The following is a 22,700-nucleotide window of genomic DNA, read 5'->3' as shown; positions in this document are numbered from 1 at the left end:
ATTCCCCTTTTGATAAAGTTGGTCATTTCTTTCCCAGACTCAGAGTGCACATTTAAAAAAAAAAATCAAGTTTACCCCAGGAGTTGCTTCTCTAGTGCATTCCATGGAAAGGTACCTTGAGAAACATTTAGTACTTTTCTGTTTGCATACCTCATGCAGTAGTACTTTTGTTGTGATTAAAGGTAATTTGACAAATGGGATTTAAAAGAGGATTTTTTTTTAAAACCAGTAGCAAAAATGCACTCTCAGAAATTTTGGAAACCAATGGACAAGACTTTTTAAATGCATTTTAAAATAATGCTTATTTATATTTGACATTTTAGATTCTGAGCAGATGCTGAGTGAGAAGAGAATTGGAGTGGAGACAATGCCAAAGATTTCACTTAGCTGGATAGGTGTAGAAAACCTTGATATAATTAGAGTCAGTTCTGGGAATTTTATGGGCAAGAGAGATTAAGCAATAGAGACATTGCATAGAAGTAATGATTGCATTTCCATAATGCTTAAGCATTGAAGTTAGTTTGGTTTAAAGATACAGTGGCTTTTAATTACATTATTTTTAATTACATTGAAGAAAGTATTTTGGTTTCAAGAAACAGAGATCCATTTCAACTGTGCCAAGAACAAGTGTATTATTTTCTGAAAACACGTCAAGATTTTTGGAGCCCACTACTTGCTGATTGTGAATTCATTGCTACCCTCTATCTCAGGCAGGAGAGCAGGCATCTTTCTTTCTCAACCATTCAAGATTAAGCAGTACTTCAGATGTCTGTATTTTTCCAAGTCCGGGTCCTGCAGTTTTCCTTGTCCATTGTCCTCAGCAAGAGCTTTGGACATAGAAAATATGCTTCTGATAATAGAAGTATGGATGTAAAAAATACCTTGATAATATGCTTGAGATATGACTCCAAAATAATTGTTATAAGATTTTTATTAAGTGAAAAGGAAGAAGGAATTCAGAGAATTCCTATTGTATTGGAGGGATATGTTAAATCTGGTATTGCCTGACCTGAGCAGGATGTGACTGTTGATAGTGGCTGTATCTGGAAGACACTGGGTAGGTTGTAGCCAAAGTTGTAGCAGACAGGGCTATAGAGCCAGCTTTGTTGATCATTAGCACATAAGTGAGAGTTCATATCACCAACTCAGATGATATTATCTGAAAAGGGCATGGAGAGAGAAGAGCAATGTGAAAAGAAGTGAGATGATACTAATGTTAAAGGGACAGGCTGAAGAGATGTAAAAATAATCATATTGGTGTTTGAGAATAGTCAGAGCTGGGATAAGATTAGAGAAGAATAATGTTATAGAAACCAAAGATATGTATATATATATACATACATATATGTGTGTGTATGTATGTATATATATATATATATTTTAGAAAAGGAGTGAGTATCCATCATTTTCAAGTGGGACAGGGAGTACCAATGAGATGTAACAATAGGCAATTGATAGAGGATACTATGGAAATAATTAGTATCTGTTTGTGCAGAACTCAGGTGCATGTTAGGTAGATGGTTAAAAACCAGCTTTCCATAGTTGGTAGAGGATGGGTATGGGTAGCAGCTCCGATGTAGTGGTTGCTCTTGTAGCTTCTTTTCTCTGAAGCAGCTCAACAAGGGAAGAAGCAAATAAAGAAAAGGACTATGCCAAGATGGGGGATTTTTTTTTATGACAGAAAAAAAACTGAGTAAGTTTATGTGCTACAAAGCATGTAAAAAGAGTGAGGATTAAAAACAATTATGGTACAAAAAGTGGTTGTGGATATTATTGGTATATGTGGTACATATACACAATGGAATTTTATGCCTCTATCAGAAAGAATGACATGGAAGGAAATGGAAGGACTTGGAAAAAATTATACTAAGTGAAGTGAGCCAGACCCAAAGAAACATGGACTCTATGGTCTCCCTCATAGGGAATAATTAGCACAGGTTTAGGCTAGTCACAGGAGAGGATCACGAGAGCCTAATGGCTTTGCCCCTATGAATGCATAAGATAATGCTAAGTGAAATGAACTCCATGTTATGGAAACGAGTGATATATCACTGTTGTAGTTACTTTCAACATGCCATGTGAAACCGTAGCTTCTATTGTTGATGATCCTCTTGTATCCCCTTCTTGTGGTTGTACCTGCACTATCACTGTATCTTAACTGAGTACATTGGAAACTGTATATACTGGTATTAAAACTAGGAAAGTGAAAGGGCATACCAAAATCGAGAGACACAGGATAAAAAGACAAATGACTACAAAAGCATTGCAAACCATTTGGTGTAAACCAACTGAACAACTCATGGGGGGAGAGGGAAAGGGGGAGGGGGGGAGTGGGAATGAGGGAGGAAGTAACAGTACAAGAAATGTATCCAATGCCTAAGGTATGAAACTGTAACCCCTCTGTACATCACTTTGACAATAAATAAGAAGAAAGAAAAAAAACTGAGTAAGTTTATGAGCTACAAAGCATGTAAAAAGAGTGACGATTGAAAACAATTATGGGTACAAAAAGTGCTTATGGATATTATTGGTTCAAAAATATGATGTGGAAGATTTCACATTAATGGGCAAGTTTTGGTCCATTACAGATAAAATGGTGACTATCAGAAGTACCCGTGCAACATATAATCTATAACATCTAGTAAGTTTTTTTATATTGGGTTCTATCATTAATGTATGCCCAAGTCTGTCTTTAATCTTTTATTACAGATGACATTTCCTTTCTCTCACTTTTTGTGTATAATGGTGTTTAGCAATAGCAAAACAGCTAAGTCTTCAAAAATTCATTATAAACTATATTTTCATGATTTTCACCATTTAGATCTATCTAATACTTTAGTGAAATTAAAAACTTAATGTCATCAATTGTTGTGTGCTTTATTCTCTTTTACTTTTCAACTTAACTCCAGTAAGAAATATTAATGAGGAAAAAAGTATGGTAATATTTCCCTTAGCAAAATCTCTACTAACCTCAATCAAGTGATGGGAGTAGTTTATTCAATGGGACAATTAAAAGAAGGAGGAATTTATGTACATTGATCAAGATGCATTGTACTCATAAACTGACATGTCGAATGGAAACCTCTTTGCACAACTATGTAAGAATACTAAGTAAGAAATAATAAGAAAAGAACTTGATACTATTTCAACAAGTGTAACTACTTCTCTATGGTAGGTTTATGGTTCTAGACTTGTCTTTGAATGTCAGTGGAGCACAGTTGGTCTGTGTCAGCTGATAGGCATCAGTGACAGGGATTTGGGAAGTTACAACATTTATAACAGAATTTATACAGAATTCATTTATACAGAAAGAATTTAGGAAATACACCTATGTGTCAAAATAACTGTGACAAAATAGCTTACAGTTGCATCACAAATGCCAGATACTGCAGCTTGGATTCTTCGAAACTTGAAACCAGATGTAACAATTTATTATTTGGGGGAGTGTTTGTCATCAACAGCCTCATTCAGTTCTGCATGCTGTGATCAAAGCTCTAAGGATCTCTCTAGATATGTAGCAGACATTTTTCTCTTTCTATTAAAGCAGAGAAAAAGAAAAAAGAGAAACTATGTAGCTCTACCTCACATCCTGGTTAGAACTAGAATCTTTCACATCTATTTTGCTTGATGGGTCTGACTTGAAAAATTGATGACAAGTAATATTTGCATTGTCACCTCTGGGAAACCTATGCAGTTCCTCTTTTTTACACCTGGACAACTTAGAATTAGAATTTTAAACTGGAGAAAATTAAGAACCTAAATAAGTAGGAAAAAGGGAGAAAAAACTGCTGAGATTAGGAGAAGCAAATTATAAAACCACAAAAATGTGTTCTGAAGAGGAGAGATTAAAAATTGGTTCACAAATTAGACAAATAGGGTAGAACTAGGTAGTGAGGTTTGAGTCTTGGTAGAAGAGATATTACTTTGCAAGTCTATTAGCTCGTTTAAATGGGTTGTTATGAGATTTAAAAGAAATGCATTTGGGGGCTGGGAATATGGCCTAGTGGCAAGAGTGCTTGCCTCCTACACTGAAGCCCTGGGTTCAATTCCCCAGCACCACATATATGGAAAACGGCCAGAAGGGGCGCTCTGGCTCAGGTGGCAGAGTGCTAGCCTTGAGCGGGAAGAAGCCAGGGATGGTGCTCAAGCCCTGAGTCCAAGGCCCAGGACTGGCAAAAAAAAAAAAAAAGAAAAAAGAAAAAAAGAAATGCATTTGGTGAATATATTGAAAGTAGTTATAAACCGAGTGTGAGCTATGCACAGACTGTGGAAACACAGGTATGCTCTGAGTGGAGACCGATAGTGAGGACCGAGCATCTTAACTTGCTTGAAAAAGAAGGGAACCTCTTCAGGTGAGCTCAAAGAGTAAGAGCAACGGTTCCATGGAGAGATTTACCTATTCCCTTGGTTGCCTACCACCTACTTCATCAACTAAACTGTCCATTGGTAAGGCTAGGATTCTGAACATTCAAAGTTATCTTCAGTGAGTCTGATAAAAGTGCAGGGGCCAATCAGTTAGGATTTGAGAACTAGGAAAGAGCCAATTGAAAAACTTCCTAGTACAATAATAATGATTTAAAAATATATTTGGAAGCTTTTAAAGCTCTCTTAAAAAATCTCAAAGAAAACCCTTAGACTCTTTTATAAAGAAAATACAGTGTATATATTCTCATGAAGATATGCATACATTTCAAAGTTTCTTTTGCCTCTGAAGTCAGCTATTCTAGGTAAAAAAAGAAAAACCCATTGTTAAGTGATTATTTATGCTCACAGAATTCTGTGGCACAGATAGCAAAGAGTCAAACAGAAATTCTTTCTGGTTCCTGGTGGGTCGTGACAGAGCAAACTATCTCTTCAGCAAAAATGCCTGCGCTTCTTATGATAGTGTAGGACTCTTGCTAAGAAGCAACTATTTTTTCCCAGCCTCCTTTACATATTTAGGTATGGCCATGCCAATGTCCTTGTCAATGCATTGTGTGTCACTTTCAGGAAGTGAGGATCAAGAATGAGACATTTCTCTACTATTCTCTTTCTCTACATTGGGCAGAATGAACAACCCTGGAAGCCATATGTTGAAAATAGTAGAGCAATAAGTTAAATGGAAACTTGCTTTCAGGTGAGCTGATGGCTCTGCTGAGCTGATGGTTCATTTCCAATTGGAAATGCCTGTTTTTGTTTATATGCAGGAGAAATAAATTCATTATATGTTAAGCTTCTAAGATTTTAGTTCTTTTTAAGATCAGCTACTGTTATCTTAAAGAATCACTGCAAGTTTTGGGAACTTAAAGTAAAAGGTTTAGTCCAAGACCTTAACCTGAGAGATAAGTATAAAATGGTATGTCATCTTCCGGCCTAGCTCCTAGCTTCCTTCCTAGAATATAGGCCCTTCCCACCTCCCTCACTGAAGACAGTGAATTTCTGAACTCTGTGATAGGAAACAAAGCAATACATGATGTCAATGTCATTTACATTGTTGTTTACATATTTGTAAATAGAAATGCGTATGTAATAGACATGTGTTATTAAGATCTTTTCACGTACATGTGATACATCTCTGTGTGTTTGTGTGTACAAGGAAATCTCTAATGATGCTTTAGTTAAAATTACTGAAAGTCGTCATAAGAACACAAAGAAGGGCCTGAAATGAAGTGAAAGATGTTTGATGGCTAGAAAGTTTCTTATTTATTAGAGAGGACAACATGTTTAGTCAATAGTTGGTAAAGGACTGTCTTTGAATAAAAATGGCTTTCATATTTTCTTTGTTGCAAGCAGTGGCTTGTTTGTTCAAATAACTTCAAAATTACATATTTTAAACTGTAACCTTTCTGTATATCACTTTGACAATAAATAAGAAAATAATTAAAATTTTAATAATAAAAAAGAGAAAAAAAATAAAATGAAGTTGGTGGATAGAGGGCTGAATCCATCAGACCGCCATGCAGCAGAGCCTACAATATCTGGATTCAGCAGTCTGGATTCCATGATCTCTAAAGCTTCTTTTAGATATGACACAGTCTTATCTTCTTGGATCAACAATAAGTTTTCCCATTTCTTATTTTCAATGGTGTGTAGGTGACAAAAGACACTGAATTCTATTTCCACTTTGCTTTTTGATTAATAGTAGCCTAAGTAGACTGAACTGATTGGAGTCCAGTGATATTTTATCTTTTGTTCCAAGGGACTTGCATTGGGAAACACCAGGTTCCCAGAAGTTTGACTAAATTGTTATCTTAGACCTATGCCAACACTTTTTTTTTTTTTTTTGGCCAGTCCTGGGCCTTGGACTCAGGGCCTGAGCACTGTCCCTGGCTTCTTCCGCTCAAGGCTAGCACTCCGCCACTTGAGCCACAGTGCCGCTTCTGGCCGTTTTCTGTATATGTGGTGCTGGGGAATCGAACCTAGGGCCTCGTGTATCCGAGGCAGGCACTCTTGCCACTAGGCTATATCCCTAGCCCTATGCCAACACTTTTTATAATTACTTATATAGAAGAAACTTTGATATCTTCTTTAAGAGATAGATATATTGTCACTTGCTCTTTGAGTTTGAAATGCAATTTTACTCTTATGTGTATATAATGATTACTATCTATAGCAATAATTTCACCTTTTTTTTTTTTTTTGTGCCAGTCCTGGGGTTTGAACTCAGGGCCTGAGCACTGTCCCTGGCTTCTCTTTGCTCAAGGCTAGCACTTTACCACTTGAGCCACAGCGCCACTTCTGGCCGTTTTCTGTATATGTGGTGCTGGGGAATCGAACCCAGGGCTTCATGTATACAAGGCAGTCACTCTTGCCACTAGGCCATATTCCCAGCCCCTATAGCAATAATTTCATTAGGATACTTTTTAAAACTAGTTATCTGGTAAAAAAAAATCTATTCATTTGATGTTAACTTTTATTCTTAAGCAATAATAAAAGAAAGTGTTGTATGATTTTGTCAATAAGTGAAACAGATGACCTATTAAACTGAGTAATAAACAGAATAAGAAATAAAGACATGGTGCATGGATTAAGGCATAGCCCAGTAGGTGCTTATGAACTAGTAACAGGAAGGTGCCTTTGCTATCTGGGATCCTGAAGGGACAAAAATGGGACAGTAATCTTCAGAACCTGGAGATGGAGAGGGCATTTAGAGAGAGCTGTCTGAAATGAGCTCGAGCCCGTGATTGCAGAAACTCCTAGCTCATGTGATTTTGCACAAAGGAAACAGAAATAAATAACCCAATGACATTATCCTTCTTCCTTTTATTTGTAGAGATTCCCAGTGACCAATACTAATGTCACCTGGTAAGAGGGTCAGAGAGTCCATTCATGCTCATTTAAGGGGCCTACACTTGTAAAGAGACAAAAAAAGACATTATCTGAAAAAGCAAACAAAATACCCTACTTAAAGTCTTAGGATCTCTGTTATGTATAAATCTGGGTAACTAGCACTCATGATAAAAGATCTAATAACCTATTCAAGGTGCTCTGTCATAGGTAATACTATTCTCTTAGACACTTTCTCAGGGCTGTAATGGAATGCTTAATGAAAAAACTTGAAAGAAGGAAAGTTTTATATTGGCCTACATATCAGAAGGCCTATTAATATATGCTAAGCCCAAAGGAAGATTTGGGTGACAGAGACCAAAAGCAGGAGCTGTATTGTGATATCAATAAGGGTTAAGTTGAATGTAAGAAATCATTTAAACTCAAGGAGGTCACTTTTTTTGCTTCTGCTGTCCTCAGGGTCTCTATATATGGATTTCCTTCATTTTTTCATTTTTTTCCTAGCAAATGATTCTCATTCTGCATAAAGTAAAAGTGTCCATTCTAGTTTCCTTTAAAGTACCTCATAACTCAAATGGTCAACAGAGAGACTGACTGGCAACTCTGTGTGAACTCTAAAGTAATCAGTTTAAACAATGGAATTGTCTTAGCTTGGATTTTGTCTTCTAAGACTGTCAGGTTGGAATATGATGGAAAATTTTGTGAGAGTGGGCATGGTAATATAGAGAAAAGTATTAAAAGGGAATATCTATCCATTTCTAGTAGCACTAGTAATATATTTACACACACAGAGATATCTTTACCAGACCATGGATAACTATGGAATTTTGGAATATACCAATATCTTGAAACAAAATAATAGCATAGCTTGTTTCCTCTTTGGTTAAACAAAAGTAAGATTAAAAAAAATCTTTGTCTTTTTATTTATTAGCCTTTTATTTGATAATGGTATATTTTTTCCCCATGGTGAATAGGAAAGAGACAGTAAGTGCTTTTTTTTTTTTTAATGCTTTGTTTTAGCCAGTGCGTGCCAAATATGAGATGCCAAAGAAATGACCTTTTAAAGTATGACTTTTAAAGCCTGGCTTCAAGAGCAGCCAGCTTACATGTAGATTTAGTGAATGGGCCAATCCATTATGAACTTAAATTTGCTACTGATTGTGAAAAAGCTTTATATTTTATCCTGCTAAAAATCTGTAGGAGCAATTGTTTCCTTGGTTAATTTTAATTCTTACAAACATGGTCCTATCTGTAGTCACATTACTCTTTTAATACTCAGTAGAAAAAAAAGATTAGTAGACATGTTGTGTGTGTGTGTGTGAGAGAGAGAGAGAGAGAGAAAGAGAGAGAGAGACAGATAGGCAGAGAGGGAGAGGGACAGAGATGGAGACAGAGAGAGACACAGAGAGATTATTATTATTATTTTTTGGCCAGTCCTGGGGCTTGGACTCAGGGCCTGAGCACTGTCCCTGGCTTCTTTTTGCTCAAGGCTAGCACTCTACCACTTGAGCCACAGCGCCACTTCTGGCCATTTTCTGTATATGTGGTGCTGGGGAATTGAACCCAGGGCCTCATGTATATGAGGCAGGCACTCTTGCCACTAGGCCATATCCCCAGCCCCAGAGAGATTATTTTTGAAGAATTAAGGGAAATTTCTTTTTTCTTTGTTTGTTTGTTTGTTTCTTTCTTTTTTTTTTGCCAGTCCTGGGCCTTGAACTCAGGGCCTGAGCACTGTATCTGGCTTCCCTTTTTTTTTTTTTTTCTTTTTTTTGCTCAAGGCTAGCGCTCTGCCACTTGAGTCACAGCGCCACTTCTGGCCATTTTCTATATATGTGGTGCTGGGAAATTGAACCCAGGGCTTCATGTGTAGGAGACAAACTCTCTTGCCACTAGGCCATATCCCCAGCCCCTTTCTTTTTCTTTCTTCTTCTTTTTTTTTTTCTTTTGCCAGTCCTGTGGCTTGGACTCAGGGCCTGAGCATTGTTTCTGGCTTCTTTTTGCTCAAGGCTAGCACTCTGCAACTTGAGCCACAGAGCCACAGTGCCACTTCTGGCATTTTCTGTATATGTGGAGCTGAGGAATCGAACCCAGGGCTTCATGTATACAAGGCAAACAATCTTGTCAATCTTTCCCATCCCAGGAAATTTCTTTTATGAATTATTAAACTAATATAAGAGCAGTATTACCTGTAGATGTTTGAAAATAAAGAAGGAAGACAGGAATGGATCATTCCCCATCCCCGACTTACAAGAGGAATGGCAAAACAGTGTAGGAAATTGAAAGAAATAGAATAGCTTACAAATGCTTCAGTTTTTGTCCAGAAGATATTCCTTGTACATCTTAAGTGCTACCCGACCTGCTAGTTTGTCCTAGTTTGGGATGGTTTGTAGATTCTTTAGTCCTTGAACCAAAAGATATAGTAGGAAGTAGAAGTGTAGTTGAAGTTGGTCCAGTGCCAACCTTGAGTGAAAAAAGCCAAGTGAGAACACAGGCACTGAATTCAAGCACTAGTATTGGGACACACACACACACACACGCACACACACACACACTATACTAATCAAAAGATACATTATTGAAATATAGAATTCTTCTTTGTAGATTTCTTCTTTAGTTATGTTATTAGTTATCAGATTTTACTAAATAAACAGGATATTTGTAAAAGAGATCTACTTTCATTCACCTTCAACAAAGAAATCCTTTAAAGACATAATCAACTAGTTTCTATGAGTTCATGAGCTTGTACAAGGAAAATTGAATGATTGAGATATAGTATGCTCTAAGAAGTCAGGGGCTGCATTATTTACCAGCATAGATAACCATTCTTTCCTTTTTGGAAACCTGGGAATCAAACCTGACTCATGCTAGGCCAGTGCACTACCATGACTGAGTGATACCCCCAGTTCCCATCATATAGATACCATTGGTAATGAATGCAATGCTTGCCACAGTGTCTGAGCTCAATTATTCTCTGTTGGATGTTGGATAAGGCACATGTTCTGTTATTTTCAATAAAAATAAATAATAAGACATAGACTTTCCATTTTATTTTTAGGGGAACAATCAGGTAGTTAAAATAAAATAATCGTGGCATTCAATTGATTTATTCACACTTGGAAATCTAGGTGTGTCTGGGCCAGAAAATGATGGTTAGGGCTGAATATACATAATGTGCATCAAGTGCTACTTTGTCCCTGAGAACCTGACATTGAAGAGAGCAAGTGTTATGAACTACAGCCTCTGAACACGTAAATTATTTCTTTTCATATGACATCTACCTTGAAGTGTGGCAAATATACTGAAATGTCATAAATAGTAAATCTTATAAGCCTGTTTGGGGAAAGTTTTCAATTAGCAATAATCATTTCTCAGATAAACCTCATTGGCTATGGTACTGCCTTTGTGCAAAGCTTATTTTGGAATTTTGAAATTACAAGTCTGGGGGAGAAACATTGGGATAAATTGGATTATGAAGTGGTAGAGCTTAGTAAAATTACTAAATTTAAATGTGATGGAGATATCTTCAAATTGTCCCCATATTTAGGACTGGGGAACTTGCCAATGTCCTTGAAAATTGACTGGATTGAGTTTCTAAAGTGTGGGGATAATGTTCTACTTTTCTTTGAATGTTCAAAGCCTTATACAAAATCTGACCTCCGTAGGTCCACAGGGAAATGTAGCTAATAACAGGGAAAGCTATGTTAATCAGGTACCATAGCTGCATTTTACTATGAACCTTCCTACCAGTGTCTTTGTGGATAGTTAAGTGGAACCACTTTATATTACTTCACAAATTGACTTCAGACTATTTCCCTTTCGTTAATAAGACATTATAGAACAATGTTGCTTTAAAAAATGATTGGGCCATTTGAAAGTCAAGAAGGTCACCAAAAATGTCATATAAAAATTCCATTTTCCATGGGGGCAAAAGGACAATGTGCTAAAGACAGAGCTTAAATCTCAGTTTTGAATTGAATATATCTTGAAACATGAGGCAATATATCCGTGGTTGACTAAAGCAATGTGTGAGATAAAATGCCTTTTACAGAATCCATCTTGGAAAGTATAAGCCAGTGACAGGCAATCAGTTGTTTCTCAAAAAGAGATAAGGACATAGTTAGAAGCTTTAATGTGGATGAGAAATGATCTTGGTGATGCTGTAGTGAATAGAATGGTTTGTTTGTGGGGGAAGAGGTTGAGTTTTTTTTCTTTTAGCTATTATTTTTTGGATAGGATCTTGAGTTTTTGCCTGGGGCTGATCTTGCACTATTATCTTCCTACTTACAAGCTCCTGTGTAGCAAGGATTATAGGCTTGTACCACCATATTTAGCTTATTCATGGAAATGGAGATTTCCCTTGCTTTTTTTTTTCTGAACGGATCATCCAAATCTCTTCCTCCTAAGTAGTTGGAACCAAAGGGGCACTTTTGGGCATCTACCCAAAAGATTACAAGCAAGACCACACTAAAGCCACCAGCACAACAATGTTCACCGCAGCAGAATTTGTCATTGCTAAAATATGGAACCAACCCAGATGCCCCTCAGTAGACGAATGGATCAGGAAAATGTAGTACATATACACAATGGAATTTTATGCCTCTATCAGAAAGAATGACATTGCCCCCTTCGTAAGGAAATGGAAGGACTTGGAAAAAATTATACTAGGTGAAGTGACCAAACCCAAAGAAACATGGACTCTATGGTTTCCCTCATAGGGAATAATTAGCACAGGTTTAGGCTAGTCACAGCAGAGGATCACAATAGACCAACAGCTCTGCCCTTATGAACACATAAGATGATGCTAAGTGAAATGAACTCCACGTTATGGAACCAAGTGTTATATCATTGTTGTAATTATTTTCAACATGCCATGTGAAACCATACCTTTATTTTTTTCTCTTATATTCCCTTACTGTGGTTTTACCCCTACCATCACTGTTTATTTGAATGTTCCACATGACCTGAAATCAATTTTGTAATTTTCCTTTTTTCTCCTGGTGCCACTGGATAATGATGACGGTGGCTCCACTTCAAGCTCCACAGTGATGGTTAAAGGCATCACGACTCATTTGTTTTCTCATGACGAAAGTTGGTTGTTACTTTAGGCAGAGCTGTGGTATAACGTTTCAGGGCTGTTGTTGACCTTCTAGGCACACAGGTTATACCAGATGAACAAAGAAAGCTCAATTTGTATTTGAGTCCCTACTTTCCCCCTCAGTGATGTCCATGTTCAGAGCATGACATACCTAACAATATGGGACAATCTTCAATATGGTTTACTTCCTTATTTGTACTGATTTATTTCCAACACACAAGTATCCTGTTGTTTGGAAGTCCTTATTCTAGGTGGCTTAAGTGGGTTTGTTTTTGTGCTGCTACTGGTGTTTGAACTCTGGGTGCTGTCCTTTAGCTTTTTCACTCAATATTGGTGCTCTACCACTTGAGTCACATCTCTACTAGCAGCTTTTCTGTTGGTTAATTGGAGGTAAGAGTCTCACAGACTCTCCCAGGACTGGCTTCAAACCAAAAACCTCAACAGCAGTCTTATGGTTAGGTAGATTATAAGTAGAAGCCACTAGTGCCCACCTTAATTGTTGTTTTTTTCTTTCTTAAAGTTAAGTAGTGTTTCAAGGGATGTCATTCAATATATTTAATCATTCTTTAAATAAGACAGGAAAATTGTATGTTATCTATGAGTTGTAATGTTACATTGCATACCATTGAACTCATAACTCTGAAGCGGTAACATTTACTAGCATCCTGCCTGCCTTTTTTGACCCTTCTTCTTGCTGTAGTTCATGTCTTCTTCATATCTCATGTTAGCTCTACCTCATAATTGTATCTCACCTTAACTAATGCATCAGCCTTTGAGTTAGATTTCTGCACATGAAGTTTTGATCACTTCAATTTCCTGCTTAAAACTTTTAAAATCTATTTCCATCCCAGAGAAGAACCCACAAGTCACCTGATATGTCCTTATGTGTGTTCCCAGAAGACCAATCTTCTTTTCTCTGTAGTGTGCATTGAATTTATGGCTGTCCCCCAGAAGGCTTCCCCTGTGCCCCTTCTGCAGAGGCATTGTTTCACTATGTGTCTGCTTCTCTCTCGCTTTTGAGACCACAAGCTGTGTGAAGAGGGAACATATATCTCATTTATTTCTGTTTCTAATTCCATTTCTGGAGCATAGCTGGATATCAGATATTTGAATTGGAATTGAGGGAAATAACTTAAAACTTGGTATCTTTTTAGGTGATGTCAAACCTTCATTTGAAATGTTGTTTAGATTCATCATCTAGACATTTGACTTGCAGGCCTTTTAAAACTGTATAAGTAATAGTCCTATTTGTCATGATGCATACACAGCCCCAATTTTACCTCAAAGGAAGCTCTTTATTGTGATCCTGCACAGGGAGTATGACAGTTACAGTCAGGAGGTAGTGTTGATATTTGTTCCCATTCCAAGCATACTTACACCAATAAACCCAAAGGCCTTGGTTGACCTCTTGTGAGCTCAGCTTCTATGCAGCATTGCTCTGAGAACTCATGGGTAAGGGTTCAAAGTTGAATTAGTGCTCATGTCTTCTCTTTCTTTCCTCATTCATTCTTACCTTTTTTTTTGCTGCCATTCAGGTTCCCAATTCCCTACAGTTGCCCTTTAGAGTCCACGATGATTCCCATGAGGCCTGAGTGCCAGAGATTGAACCCAGGGCCTCCTGCTTAAAATGTCCTACTACTTGTATCAGAACCCCTCTCCCTCCACTAAAAAATTTCCTCTCCTCCTTCTTGGACTTTAAATTTACTCTTCTTCTATAGGTACTATTTACTACTGGCTTCCAAATGAGAAGAAATCTCATTCAATTCATTCAGTTAGTCCATGAATAACTGTCAGTTAACTCAATCTAGGACTATCTCAAGTGTGTCTATATTTTAAAGATGGAAACATTTCTTCAAAGGAACACCACTTGACTGATGTATCGCATAAAGTGGGTAGTGTATCGATATTTTTTTTCTAATCAGACCAACTAGTACACATGCCTATTTCTTTCCTGGAAGTTATCCTTGCTCAAATGTCTAAATGCTCAATTTGGTCCTTTCATAAAAGAAGTTCTGAGCTTTATAAAATATTATGTAGTAGAGAAATCATATACACAAAGCATTTCAAAATCAACTTGGCTGTTTACTATGTGAAGATGCCAGCCCTAAGGACAAAATCTTCAGTTTTTTTATGCTCAGGTAAACTTAGCAGAATGCTCATTTTTGACCTCCCTTTATACCTCAACAACAATCCCATACTGTTAGAAAGCTTGGCTGGTAATGTGGCTTATTCTCCCTTTTTTCCCCTTTTCTTTCCAGTTCTAATGCATTTGATGGTAAGGGATGTTTGAATGTGTTAGTACATCCTTCACAGTGACAAATATTTGTTGAAAGTATGGTATTTCCAGGGTAGTGCAATGAATAAGAGATGATTCTATCTTCACATACCTTGTTAGAGGCTCTGATGCCTCGCTAGAAGGCAGGATGTGATCAATGTTCTATGGGAGGTACAAATAGCCTCCCTAAACTCCAAGCAAAAGATGAATTCTGTTTGGCCAAAGATGGAAAACACTTTACAAAAGCATGGCATCTGAAGAATTGCTAGAATCTCATAAAGCAGAGATATTGGACAAGGACATTCCTAAAAAAGTGGGTGTTGGAAAGGCCAGTGCAGGAAAGGAGAGAATGCACCAAGTTGTAGTTGGAAGGTTTGATGCAAATGTGGTCAGAGGCCAGGGCTATTATTTTAGGTTTTGATTAAGAAACACTCTCAGCACACAGCTGAGAAAATAGCTCAAACATGGTCCTTTTTGCTATTGAACATACTTGCAATTCAGTTTTCATTTTCAGTTGGTTTTATTTGGAAGAATATAAAAATTCCTTTCATCATCACCAAGTAGAAAATTTAGGAACTTGTTCATACATTAATATTTAAATATTGCATCTTAAAATCTTATATTCAATGAGCTTTGAGATGTCTCTGCTTTTGGATTGTGTTCAGACACTGTAAGTTTTAACAAGCAATTATTGTCAAGTCTATACCAAATACTGTTTTGTTGCTGTGACTAGGAAAAATGTCTCTGCCCTCATGGGGCTTATACTGCAGTCTGGGGCACAGATTTTAACCAAGCCAACAAATGCACAAACAATTCACATACTGTGAAGATGTCTGAGCTATTGCTATGGCAAAAAAAAGAATAACAAATTCTCTGTGGCTTAAAAGAACAATGCTTATTTTTTGCTCTTTCTTCTGGGGCTGGCTATGGTGAATCTGTTTCACCCTATGGGTGAGCTCTGGCTTGGGTCATGTATTTGTCATTCTAGAGACCTGGCTAAAGTGGTGCTTTACCTCAGTAAGCTTTTCTTATATTGAGGTGAGACGCTTAGGAGCTAGTGAGACTAGGTGCTAGTGAGGTTTACCATGGCCATCCCTTTCAACCACATTTCAGTAGCTGAAGCAAGTCATATGATCAATGGACATGAGATTTCCCATGAAAAGGGTGTGGGAAAGAATGATTATTTGCTGGAAAAAAAACCCAATATGCCTAAAATGAAAATTACATTAGAGTGCATTTCAAGGCCAATGTATGTTATCAAGAAGATCTACCCAGGGCCAGTGATATCATGCCTGTCATCTTAACTTAAATGGGAGGCAGAAATCAGGAAGATTGTAGTTTGAGGAAAGCCTAGGGAAAATGTTTGTAAAGCTCCCATCTCAACCAATAAAAGTTTGTATGTGGTGGTTCACCCTCGCCATCCTAACTGTGTGGAAAGTGCAAATAGGAATATTACAGTTCAGGTCAGCTCATGCAAATGAGACCTCCCCCCCCCCCAAAGAATAACAAAAGCAAAAAGTTTAAGTGCATGGTCAAGTGATAGAGCCTCTGCTAAGCAAGTCTAGCCCTGAGTTCAAACCCTAGTATCGCTCCTGCCAAAGAAAAATCCAGATAATAGAATAGAAGAATTGGAATTATGGGATGAAACTTTTTATCTTAGGGGCATATTTGAGCAAGATTTATTATATTTTGTGTTATAAGAATTACTGTGCTTTTGAATAATCTGAATAAACAGAGCCTGTGGTGGATGGGAAAGAGGAGTGGGCTTAAACTGATGTTTAAGCTTTCCCCATAAGCCATGGTTGACCCAGAGCAAGTGCTTAACAATCCTGAACCTTAGTTTCAACAATTCCAACAAGCAATCAAATGAGGCAATAAGTAAATAAATGGATGTGACATGACACGTAAGTCTTCAGATTTTTGGTCTTCAGATTTTTAAATGTGAAAATAATTTCTATAAAACCAAGTAGGTCTGACTGAACAGTCTTAGATTCCTAGGCTCCAACATGGCAGTATGTTGGTACTTTCAAAAATATTCCAGACAGGGAGGGAGGGGGGCATGAGGGACAAGGCAACAAACAGTACAAGAAATGTATCCAATGCCCAACGTATGATACTGTAACCTCTCTGTACGTCAGTTTGATAATAAAAATTTGAGAAAAAAAATATTCCAGACATATAGAGTTCCATACATTGTATCCTTTGAAGATGGTACAGAGGAGGCAATTATGGCTTACCGAAAGGCTTAACATAGAATATCAATGCTGTGTCTCCCGATCTGCAAGTGTGCCCAGTTACTGAGAAATGCAAGAGCTGCCAGAGCCAGATTTGTTTTCAACATGTATTTATGACATATGTTCGTGGCAGGCTCCTCTCAGGTTGACCCACATGCTTCTGCCGGGGAAAAAGGTATCATACACCAGAAGCCTTATCAGTTAATACAGCAATTTTGCTTGTAAGGGAGTGATTAAGCCATTGTGTTAGTGAAAACAAACTGAACATCAAATCGAGCTGTTAGGGATTTGCAGGTCATGTAGCAATTTTTCAGAGAGAATGTTCTAGTGTTTTCTGATAACATCATTGTTTCATATCTAACTAATACTACTGTTATTTGACTGGTATTGCGGATACAAACTTCAGCTTCATAATTCTTAGAGGGAGAGATGATCCTTTCTCAACTATTTGAGTTTGTTTTGCTTTATTTTTATCCCCTGACATGAGTTAATCTTTATAGTCTGATTACCACCACCCTCTCTTTTTTTAGAGTAATATTTCACCAGTAACTTTTCTTTCTCACTATCTAGCTCAGGCTGGCCTTTAAATTACAGTTCTTCTTCCTCATCTTCACAAGTGCTGGGATTACAGACATGGGTCACTATGCATGACTTCCTGGTAAACTTAAAGCTATTTCCAGTGGGTGTTTTAATGAAGATCTAGCTAATTGTAGTTAGGTAGACTTTCACAACTCCAAGGTTGAACACTTAAATGAGTCACCTTGACACAAGGAGTCATCATTTATGTATGTGTATGTAAAGCAGTTTGCAGCAGGAAAAAATTAAATCAGTAGGTTTAAAGGTCCATTTATACAGAATGAATATGAAAGAAACTAACAGAATGGAGCCCAGAAGCTAGCAACAAAGGAAACCAGTCAGCTTCTAGTCTCGAAGGGAAAATAGCAGTTTTGAAGTTTGATGAGGGTTAGTACAGTCCCTTTGGAAAAGGGACTGGCAATATTAATTGTATTCCTTGAGGAATGTAAGTTGGCAAAGGTGTAGTTTGAAGCGTGAGCTGCAAACACAGGGAATATAATAACTTTTCTCTTTCTACTCTCTGGATTCCTTTTAGTGATTCCCATTGGTGAAACTCTACATAAGCCAGGCTGCAAAGACGCTCAGCTGATGTGGACCTTTATACTAGACTTCCAGTGGCAGAGCATAGAGAGGAACTGCTAATGGAGCCATACGCATAAATGGATAAGAACTAAAAACCCATAATTCTCAGCTGTTATACCATACCCTAGAATATGCTCCAGTTGTTTGAAAAAAGTTAATTTTTTTCCCCCTAAACAATAGTTTGTTACCTTGTGTAGGAAGGCCAAGAAGGTCAACAACAGAAATATAAGTAATCACTAGGCCATGAAATGTATCCCATGCATATGGTTTTGGTTTTCTCACTGAGTTTTCCCACAGAGTACTCCAAGTGAGTACTTCCACTGAGTGTTCCTGATTTTGGTTTTCCCACAGAGTACTCCAAGTGCCTCAACTCAGTGTTCTCACTGAATTGAACTGAGGGTTTTGGAGTTTCAGATTTTGGCTCCACCAACAAATAAACATGTGACTGAATCAAGTCACTGTGAGTTGATGGACTCTTTGCTTCTGTATTTTAAATATTATCTTTAAGTAGTTGTACAAAGTAGTTTTGGTTCATTAGGAATGAAGAATAAACCTCTTTAATCATTCTCTTTCATCTCTCCCAATCCCACGTATCATCTCAATTTTCCTAGTTACATTTTCACATATGTACATTGAATATTATGACTCACCCTTCCTTTCTTCACTTGTCAACCCCCCCCCCCCATTGGTTTCTGTTTTGGTCATGTGAGGAAAATTCTTTAGTGTTCTGAATTTTAAGGATTATTATAAATACCACTAAATATTAGAATATACTTAGTGGCGTATAATCTATAGTCAAAAATTTGTATGATAATGAAAGCATGTATTTGTGATTCTAGTTTTATCAGTGTTTGGTATTATTCATGATATCACAGTTAAAACATCAAGGTTGGTTGCAAGTTAACATAAACACAGATGTCTTTTGCATAAACAGTCTGCTATGGTTTTGTGATATGAAATTAATGTAAATATTTGGAATCAATGAAAAGATGAAGCATGACAGGTTGTTAGAATTCCAATACACAGCAATGGTGTTGTTTTTATGCTTCTCTTCCCTTCCAGCATATGCTTGCATGTAAGCATTTGTGGAAGGTCACAGATAACATTAGCAAAGCAATTGGCTGCTTTCCAAGGGGTCAGTTCTCTTAGGACAGAATTGAGTCAATATTTTGCTCTTCATGGAGTAAGAATTCACTTCTTTCCCAGGTTTGATCTTTTTCTCCTTCTTAGGTTACTTTCTGAATCCAACTTTCTTCTTTTCTTCCAAATTCTATATTTTGTCAGATTCTCATACTCTACTATTAAGAGCAGACATAATTTAGCATGTAACAGAGGTTGAAATGTTCTCAAGTCAAAGGTATATGAAAGCAAGCAAGTGGGATCACATTGTTTGCTGATAAAGAGAACTCAATGTGATAGAGTTGTTTAGTAAGAAGGAAATTGGCTTTGTGGGTACTGAGACATATCAGGAAGTGTAAATCTAGGCAGAATTTGAAGTTTGGATTTTATTTTCACTGCAGCAAGAAGTCATTGACAGTTAGAGAGTAACTTGGTTGGCCTCACATTTAAGAGTTCTAGTATTTTTCTGGAGGAATGGATTTAAGGATGTCAAGAATGAATGTAGAGAAAACCAGGTTAGAGAACGTTTCAATGTCAAGGTGAGAAATGATAATGGCCTGGGACAATGCCAGTAACAGTAAAGTAGGAGACAGATAGATGATAATGTGTATGCAATATTGAACCACCCAGATTCCCTTTCCTTCTAGCCCCCAACTGAAGCACTGAGACATTTATTCCTTAGCTGAATTGTTAGCAGCCAATGAATGCCCCCAACACCCCTTTCCCAACAAAGATTCCCCATTCAAAATCATGCCTCTAGGTTGGCCACACTTGGTAACCAGTGAAATACAAGGACCTTTTTCTTAATTTTCCACAACTCTGAAAGACAAGCCTAACTCCAGATTGCTGAGTGGAATCAGCTGAGGCTCTGTTGCATCCATATCTCTGTTCAACTTCTCCATCTCCCATCCTGCTTCTTTACAGGCATTGCCTGAATATGTTCCAGTAAGCCACTCACATACAAGTTTTTTTCCTCACACTCTTTCCAGTCTGAATCAAAAAACAATCCAAGATGAATACCGAAGGGGTAGTTAATGGTGTCTGAATTGTTAGTCAGAGGGAAGATTGAAGGATCTATTGTGTCTCTGAAGTTCCTTATGGTTTCTCATTCCTCAAGCTAGGAGAAGGATAGTCATTTTTGTGGAAGTTGAAAAGATTGATAATCATTAGTAGGAGTTTGAATTTGTTTTATTTCAGAAGACATTATGGTTTTCTTGCTCAAGCAGGAGACGTCAAGGATGGAGGTAAATCTTTACCAGGTATCCTAGGCTGCCACCTTATTCTGGTTATCATCCTTACCTAGGATCTGCAACAGTTGCTGCCCCATCTTCCTGGTTCTAGCCATGTTCCTACTAAATCTATGCTTATTCTTTTGTGTAGGACAGTATTCTAGAGTTTCATAACTTAGGGTTCATACTTAAAATGTCCTCATGATTTCCCATTTCTCAGAGGCTATGCCAAAATCTGGTTTTAAGGCCAGCCACCTAGACTGTGTCCAGATTGTGAGCCTCATCTCATTCCTCTCTCATTTGTACCACAGAATTTTCTCCATGTCATGCATTCATTCTGTTTTGGGTTGACTCAGGACCTTATCCCATGGTCTCTCTTCTGCTGGGACATTGTTGCTATTGCCCTTTGTCCGTGTAAAGCGCCTATTCTTGCTCATCTTGCAGGACCTGGATTGATTGTTTTTTTTTCTGGAAGGATTTTTTGCTTTGATGGTCCCTTTAGGATATATTTTCAGAACTTACTATACTTTACTTATCATAATTTTTATTGTTCTTTTACTTTGACAAGGTCCTTGGCAACTTCTGTCTACATTCAAGGAAAGAAAAGTCTAGTCTACATTGATATAAAATTCTGTTTTATTTTTCCATAGAGTCCTCTTCTTTCCCCAAAGCCTCCTTTTATCATCAAATAAAAAACCACTTAAAAGTACTGACACCCCCACATCTGAGCCCATGGGGTATAAGTTTTCATTAAAGTCGGCTCTAGATCAGATAAAATGTAATGAATTTGTGTCTTTACAATTCACCACCTTCTTCTCTCACAGAGATGGTAAAACCAGGGATCTCAATACCAGACTTCTCTCATTGCTCAGCTAAGGCAACCCAGCAGGAAGGGGAGTTTCAAGCTCCTGCCTACTTTGCTCTCATCTCCTGAACTTTGATCTATGTAGGACCATTGGGCTACAATACATTATATCAATTATTGTTTTTTACTACTCAATAGAATTTCTTATCAGAGGTAACTTTGCCCAGACATCTGTCTGAAATGATGAGAAGATGAAAGGCTATGGGTGTTGCACTTGAGGATGGATTTTACCTTCTCTGTGGCTTTCTCAAAGATTTCTAGGGCTCTTTTTAAAGGAAACTTCAGGGTGACTAAAGATAATATTCACAGAATGTAGGGGGTGTGTGAAGCACTGCTGTTCTGGAAATCTGGGCTGGAGTTAACAAAACAAACAACCAAGGACATACTGGTTCTCTTTAAGATACTACCTTCTGCTTGTGCATGTATTGTGGATCTTTCCATGTAATTCTATTTTCCAGCGGCTGCTTGAGGTTTTGTTTTCAAATTATTCCCTTCCCTTTTCCCATTTCAAAAATTTCCTTTAGTACAAGGAAGGTTTTTGAAAGCATTTTTTTTTCTGTCTTTGTTTCATATGACCACTCTATTTGGATTAAAATTGTGTCAAGATTCTGCACAAACAAGAAGAAATTCTTTTCTTTTTGTGAGTAGGTATAATTAAAACCCAAATCATCTCTGATCTTTTGTCTATTGAATGAAAACTTTTGTTACATTATTACAATTCAGGCACTCACATAAATATGAAATTTGAGAGCTTTTGTGGAAAGAATCCAAGTACTATTTAAGAAAGAGATGAGAAGAATGGGAATAAAACAGATTTAGCTGTGAGATGAGTTTTTCTGTACACATCCTGAGTGAATGATGGATCCTAAGAAGATTGCTATCACTCAGGTGTGTGGTGCCTCTTTGGGCTGGAAGAAGCATTTTGCTGCGCAGTCCTCATTAGCATCACAGTCTCGAGCTCCTGTCATAACACTGCTGCAATGCTGAGTGCTGCCCTGGGCCTCTCAGCACCTGCCATGCATAAATCACTGATCACAGCCCAGCTTTCATTGCCATTGAATTCCTTCCTATCAGTTCAGCTTGGGAGGAGAGGTGACGTACAAGAGGCAAAGACAGTAAGCAGGGTCTAGAGAAAAGTGCTGGATCCAAAGTCTTGTCATCCTTTGTCTTCACAGAGCATGAGTGACAAGGGCAGGCTCTGTGTGGGCTTCCCTGAATTTCTCAATCCAAGAGGAAACTGTATGCCTGGCCATGGATGCTTGCTCTGTCACTCTGGGCTGTCAGCTATAATGCCAATTATTGTCAGTTTTAATGATGGCTCTGGAGACCTGAAGGACAACAGTGTTCTGCCTACTGACACAGGCTTCTGGTTTTCTATTCAAATCAGGAGAAAAATGGAAATTTTTCTTGGGCCTAGACAGGAGGGTAGGGAGTCATTTGACTATCATCTATAATATTT

At 37.6% G+C, this 22,700-nt stretch overlaps 1 non-coding gene and 1 pseudogene across 1 annotated transcript; both read right to left on the bottom strand.

The window, feature by feature from the left end:
* Positions 1–22,700, bottom strand: part of LOC125345176 — an 83,577-nt pseudogene that overhangs the window by 17,446 nt on the left and 43,431 nt on the right.
* Positions 10,543–10,678, bottom strand: LOC125347495. Its single transcript, XR_007210249.1, has one exon. It is a non-coding gene; the product is annotated as a U4 spliceosomal RNA (small nuclear RNA).

Source organism: Perognathus longimembris, chromosome 2 (assembly GCF_023159225.1).
Source record: "Perognathus longimembris pacificus isolate PPM17 chromosome 2, ASM2315922v1, whole genome shotgun sequence".
Classification (NCBI taxonomy): Eukaryota; Metazoa; Chordata; class Mammalia; order Rodentia; family Heteromyidae; genus Perognathus; species Perognathus longimembris.
Note: the sequence above shows the minus strand (reverse complement) of the source record. Positions and strands in the feature narration are given on the sequence as shown.